Here is a 6,927-nt window from a genome sequence, read left to right on the forward strand (position 1 = left end):
CTAGGATTTATTTTTTTTTAATTTTTTTTTAAGATTTTATTTATTCATCTGAGACAGAGAGAGACAGAGAGAGCACAAGCAGGGGGAGAGACAGAGGGAGAGGGAGAAGCAGACTCCCCGCTGAGCAGGGAGCTGGGCATGGGGCTGATCCCAGGACCTGGAGACTGTGACCTGAAGCGAAGGCAGACACCCAACCATCTGAGCCACCCAGGAGCCCCAGCACTGGGATTTATCAAGTTGTGTCTTAGTACAGGCACTGGGGCTTGCCCTTGGTGCTCTTGATGTATAAAGCCCAGCCATTTTTCCAATTCCTTTTGAGCAATGACACCAGGAAATTGACAGCTAAGTGGGTGTTGTACACAAGCTCATCATCTGTCATCGTTATGTGGCCAATAGCCAGTGCCAGACACAGCACCTTCTTCATCTGGAATTTGTTCATGGACTTCACTTCATCCACTTTGGCCACTATGTTCTCATTGTGGGTCAGCAAGGAAGGGAACTTGCCAGACTTATTCAGGCCTGGGCCCAGGATTTGTGGGATCTGCTTGATCAGATTCTGAAGCCAAAAAGGCATCATACTTCTTGGCCAGCTTCTTGACTAATTTTTTATTCTTGGTGAGTTTCTTCAGCACTTCGATATCCATGTGGGGAATATCCACAGCCTTGACCTCATCACAGTGCTGCTAGTCCCCCGGAACACATATGGAGAACTTGGGGCGGGGACTGGACTTAAGCCTGACAGTGCCTGAGAAGCGTTGGTCCTTCTGAGGGTCATAGTTCTTCAAGCCAATATGCAGCTCCACCATCTCCAAAACCTTCCAGCGCTTGCACTGTTTCCTGTGCCGGACCTCCCACACAGCCTAGTACGGGGTGTCAGGGGAGACTTTGCTGCTCACCACAATAACCAGAAAAGAGCGTCACTAGGTTTCTTTCAACATAAAAGAGAGACAGTATGGCACAGAAATAGAAAGCGAAGATTCTAGACACAAATTGCCATAATTAAAATCTGATCTCTGCCACTGAGAAGTTATGTGAATGTCAACAACTCACTTAAGCTCTTTTGTGCCTCAGTTTCTTCCTCTGTAAAACAGTAGAAATAACTGTACCTATATCAAATGTTCTTGAGAATTAGAAAAGAATATATATGTATACATATATATGGTATTAGTACTTACTCTTTTTTTTTGAAGATTTTATTTATTTGAGAGAGACAGAGAGAGACAGAGAGAGAGAGCATGAGTGGGGGGAGGGGCAGAGGGAGAGGGAGAAGCAGACTTCCCACTGAACGGGGACCCCGATGATGGACTCCATCCCAGGACCCTGAGATCATGACCTGAGCAGAAGTCAGACGCTTACCTGACTGAGCCAGCCAGGCACCCTGGTGTTAGTACTTACTTTTTTTTTTTTTACTTTTTTTAAGACTTTATTTATTTGTCAGAGAGAGAGAAGAGAGAGAGAACAAGCACAAGCAGGGGGAAGTGCAGGCAGAGGGAGAGGGAGAAGCAGGCTCCCCGCCAAGCAGGGAGCCTGATGCAGGACTCGATCCCAGGACCCTGGGATCATGACCCGAGCTGAAGGCAGACGCTTAACTGACTGAGCCACTCAGGCGTCCCAGTACTTACTTTTAAAAAAGGATCCATGTGTTGTTCAGTAGTTATTAGAAGATATGGAAGAATGAAACTGATCACCATAAGCCGAATTTCCATGAACTCCACATACTACACAAAGTTTTTTCAGAGAGATACAAGTAAGTGGGAGATGTTACATTTGTACTGTGCATCTTCTAGGCCAGCTTTCAAACAGACTTTCTCTAGGCCATGCCTTATTTGAAGATTAAAAGGTAAATTTCAGGGGTGCCTGGGTGACTCAGTCATTAAGTGTCTGCCTTCAGCTCAAGTCATGATCCCAGGGTCCTGCATGGGGCTCCCTGCTCAGTGGGGAGCCTGCTTCTCCCTCTCCCTCTGCACCTCCCCCCACTTGTGTTCTCTCTCTCTCTCAAATAAATAAATTTTAAAAAATCTTAAAAAAAGGTAAATTTCAATTAACACAGTGCTAACATGCAAAGGATATCGCCTACGTGATTTTTTCAGTGTCAAAAACTGTTTTCCAAAATGTGAGGGTCAGAGATAGGGTGGAGATGGGAGTTAGCATCTTAAATAAGAGTGATAAATATTAAATGAGCCCCTACTAAATTAGCATATTTCATTTATTCTCATTTACCGCCCATACCCATCCCAAGAGGTTAAATATTATCTATCTTTTACAGATAAGAAACCTGATATTCAGTGAGGTTAACTAAATAACTCAAGGTCACACAACCAGAGAATAATATAATTGGGACTTGAAGTCATGTTAATCCAATTGCATAACATAATGGGGAGACCTAACATTTATTTAGTGCCTTCTGCATGTTCTGTTAGGGGCTTCATAGCACTATCACCCATTGATGGCCTAACAGCTGATTATGTGGGAACTATTTATGTTATCACTCCATGGATGAGGAAATTGAGGATGGGAGGGGTTGAATAACATGGCCCAGGTCTCAGAGACAAGAAGTGGTAGGTAGGAGATTCAGACTCTGTTTCTCACATAACATGGGATTATAAGAAGCAATCATATTTTGATGATGAACTTTGATTTTTAAAAAATCATTTTTGAGAAAATATTACATATTCTATGATACATAAAATAAACTAAAACTAGAGTTTATGTAAAGTGATTCTTAGTTATTACAATATTTTTGGAAGCCCTGAAATAGCTGCACATCATTTAACTGACAAAAATTAAAGGATGGCTTGCTCAGGATGTTAAGATGTAGTTTGGTGTATATTCAAGAAGAAAGAGAAATCTCAAAGATCTCTCATTAAAAAGTAAGAAAAGAGGATGCCTGGGGGCTCAGTCGGTTAAGCTGCAGGCTCTTGATTTTGGCTCAGGTCATGATCTTAGGGTCCTGGAATCAAGCCCTGCATCTGGCTCTATGCTCAGCTGGGAGTCTGCTTCAGGATTCTCTCTCTCTCTCTGCCTCTCACCACCCCGGCTCTCTCTCTCTCTCTAAAATAAATAAATAAATCTTTAAAAAGAAAGGAAAGGATTTCTTCATTTATTGATATTTTAGAAAATAGTATTTAATATATATTTTATAAAAGTAAAATGGAATAAGCTTGTTTAAATGCTTTGTGTTTTAAAAGAAGTTTTTCTCAGGGGGCACCTGTGTGGCTCAATCGGTTGAGCTTCTGACTCTTGATTTTGGCTCAGGTCATGATCTCAGGGTGGTGGGACTGAGCCTTGTCTCTGGTTCCCCGCTCAGCGGGGAGTCTGCTTGTCCTTCTCCCTCTGCTTGTCCGTCTCCCTCTGCTTCTCCTCCCTCTTGCGCTCTCTCTCTAAAATAAATAAATAAATAAATGAAATCTAAAAAAAAAAAAGGTTTTTCTCCAATCAACTGTTATGATTATGGGATATTGTCTTAAGAACAAGGATAATGCTAAAAATCAATTGAAATATATAACCTTTGCTTTACCCTGAAATGTTTTCAAAGGGATATTTTAAGAAAGCATTGAAAACCAAATTGTTTGGCTTCTGAACATGTTCTTTTTGCAATAATAGTTAAATAGGAAATTGCAAAGTATGAGACATGCCATTTTGCCATTATGATGTGGTGGATAACATAAATATCCTTCCCAAAGTTAAATGAAAATACAAAATTCAATGGTAATACTTTTGTTCGGCATCACTTTTTAAAAATGTACAGGGCGAGTAGTGTTTCTCATTACACATAATATTAGAAATCAAGTTTTGAATTGAATTTGTCATTTTAAAGATGGCAACTGGTAATAAATATCTTTCTGGAAAGTGTATCATTTCAGAGAGTGGCAGAATGTTGACTATAAAAACTATTTCTATCTTGCTTTAATGTAGGCCTAACATAAGAACAACTTTATTGTGCTCACATTAAACATTTTATTTAGACATTAAACAGAAGTTTTCTGATGTCAAGTCTTTACCAAAGCTGAATAAAAGCTTGTTTGCAATTGTTTGGATGAGGCTTTCTTGTGCCAATGTCATAATAGATCTCTTTCCAGTGTGCTAACTTCTGAATTGCAAATTTTTAGAAATGTGTTTTAGCTATAATTCACACTTGCAAGAACTAAATGAATAGAATCACTTTTCAGCAAGTCAAAAACCAATTAAGCTCCTATTGAACAAAAATAGAAGGTATTTGCTGATTATGTTAAAATTGATCATTGTTACTTATTTTCTGGAGCTACAAGCTTAACTGACTGTTACTATCAAAGGTCATGAGTAATAGGATTGACTTTCAGACTTCTGTATTAAGAATGTTCAGGGTAGGGGCGCCTGGGTGGCTCAGTCGGTTAAGCGTCTGCCTTCAGCTCAGGTCATGATCCCAGGGTCCTGGGATCGAGCCTCGAATCGAGCTCCCTGCTTAGTGGAAAGTCTGCTTCTGCCTCTGTGCCTCCCCTCTCTTTGCCTCCCCTCTGCTCGTGCTCTCTCAAATAAATAAATAAAATCTTTAAAAAAAAAAAAAGGAGAAGAATGTTCAGAGTAGAGATATACTAATATAACTGGAAATCACCTTAATTGTGACTTCTCAGGATCTAGCTTTGTAACATGGAGTAAATAGAGTTAAAGCAGCTTGTGGACAGCACTGAACTGTGTCCATGTAGCGTGCTAGAACATTTAAAGACTTGCCACTGTAAGTAAATGCTATATGAAAATATTCTTACTGTTTATTCTTTTATTATTTTTTTTAAAGATTTATTTATTTATTTATTTGACAGACAGAGACACAGCAAGAGAGGGAACACAAACAGGAGGACTGGGAGAGGGAGAAGTAGGCTCCCCGCAGAGCAGGGAGCCCGATGCGGGGCTCGATCCCAGGACCCTGGGATCATGACCTGAGCCGAAGGCAGATGTTTAACGACTGAGCCACCCAGGCGCCCCTCTTGTTGTTTAATGTTTGGAAATAATTTGGTCCATCAGCCAAGATCAACTTATTAAATTTTTAACAGCATAATCATTCCAAATAATCTATAGATTCAATACAATCCCAATCAAGCCCGATCAAGTTATTTTGTGGATATCGACAAACTGATTCTAGTTTATGCAGAAAAGCAAAAGAAGGATGCCTGGCTGGCTCAGTGGGTAGAGCATGTAACTCTTGATCTCTCAGGGTCATGGGTTCAAGTTCAACTTGGGCCTAGAGCTTACTTAAAAAAAAGAAAAAAAAGCGAAAAATACAGAATAGCCAATACACTATTGAAGGAGAAGAACAAATCTGAAAAACTGACACTACCCAACTTCAAAATTTACTATCAAGCTATAGTAATTAAGACAGTGTGGTTTTGGTGAAAGAAAAGACAAATACGTGGGTGGGACAGAATGTAGAGCTCGGAAATAGACCCACATGAGTATCAACTAATCTCTGACAAAGGAGCAAAGGAAATATAATGCAGCAAAGATAGACTTTTCAAAAAATAGTGTGGGAAAACTGGACATCCACATGGGAAAAATGATTTTAGACACAGAACTTAATACTCTTCACAAAAATGAACTCAAAATGGTTCACAGACCAAAATGTAAAACCCAAAACTATAAATCTTCTAGAAAATAACACAGAAGAAACCCTAAATGATCTTCGGAAAAGCAGTGAATTTTTTCACATAGCACCAACGGCATGATCCATGAAAGAAATAATTGATAAACTGGACTTCATTAAAATGAAAAACTGGTTTGTGAAAGACATTGTCAAGAACATGAGAAAACAAGCCAAAGACTAGGAGAAAATATTTGCAAAAGTCATATCAGATAAAGAATTGTTGTATAAAAATAACTCTTAAAACTCAACAATAACAAAACAAACAACTACATTAAAAAATGGACCAAAGACCATAATAGACACCCGACTAAAGAAGATATACAGATGGCAAATATGCCTATGAAAAGATGTTCCACATTAAATGACATCAGGGAAATGCGTATTGAAACAACAGTGAGATATCACTACGCACATATTAGAATGGCCCAAATTCAGAACACTGACAACAGTAAAATACTGGCAAGGATGTGGAGGAATGGGAGCTCTCATTCATAGCTGGTGGGACAGCAAAATGTTACAGTCACTATGGAAGACAGTTTAGCAAATTCTTTCTCTTTTTTTCCAGCTTTATTGAGATATCATTGACATATAACATTGTATAAGTTTGAGGTGTACAACTTGAAGATTTGATATATGTGTATATTGCAAAATGATCACCACAACAAGGTTAGTTAACACATTAATCACCTCCCATAGTTATTATTATTTATTTTTGTGGTAAGAATCTTTGAGATTGGGCACCTGGGTGGCTTGAGTAGGTTAAGCGTCTGCCTTGGGCTCAGGTAATGATACCAGGGTCCTGGGATCTCTCCCTCTGCTCCCCCCCCCCCCACCGGCACGTACTCTCTCTCTTTTTCTCATGCTCTCTCTCTCTCAAATAAATAAATAAATAAAATCTATAAAAAAGAATCTTTGAGATCTACTCTCTAGTAACTTTCATATATATAACACAGTGTTGTTAACTATAGTCACCATGCTGTACATTCGGCCCCAGAACTTGTTCATCTTATAACTTCTTACCTTATGCAACACTATACTATTACTTTGTCTTCTGTGTTCAGGGGTCTTCTTTCACAAATTCTCTGCTCCTCCTCCATGTAGCATTCCCCAAAGGTTTGTTTTACCTCTCTGCTCTTCTCTCATTCTGTACATCGTTCCTCAGATATCTTACCGTACTCACAACTCCATATAGCATCTTGTTGCATATCACTCCCAACCTAGATCTCCAGCTCAATCTCCCACTCAGAACTTCAGTTCAAGATGAACAAGTGTCCGTTGGACATTGCCTCAACCATTAAATCAAAGAAATAACG

The 6,927-nt window shown here is 39.4% G+C and overlaps 1 pseudogene; it reads right to left on the reverse strand.

The window, feature by feature from the left end:
- Positions 1–244: 244 nt before the first annotated feature.
- On the reverse strand, positions 245–6,711 carry LOC116646004 (annotated as a pseudogene).
- Between the last annotated feature and the right edge of the window lie 216 nt (positions 6,712–6,927).

This window comes from Phoca vitulina, unplaced genomic scaffold (genome assembly GCF_004348235.1).
Source record: "Phoca vitulina isolate PV1807 unplaced genomic scaffold, GSC_HSeal_1.0 scaffold35, whole genome shotgun sequence".
Taxonomy (NCBI): Eukaryota; Metazoa; Chordata; class Mammalia; order Carnivora; family Phocidae; genus Phoca; species Phoca vitulina.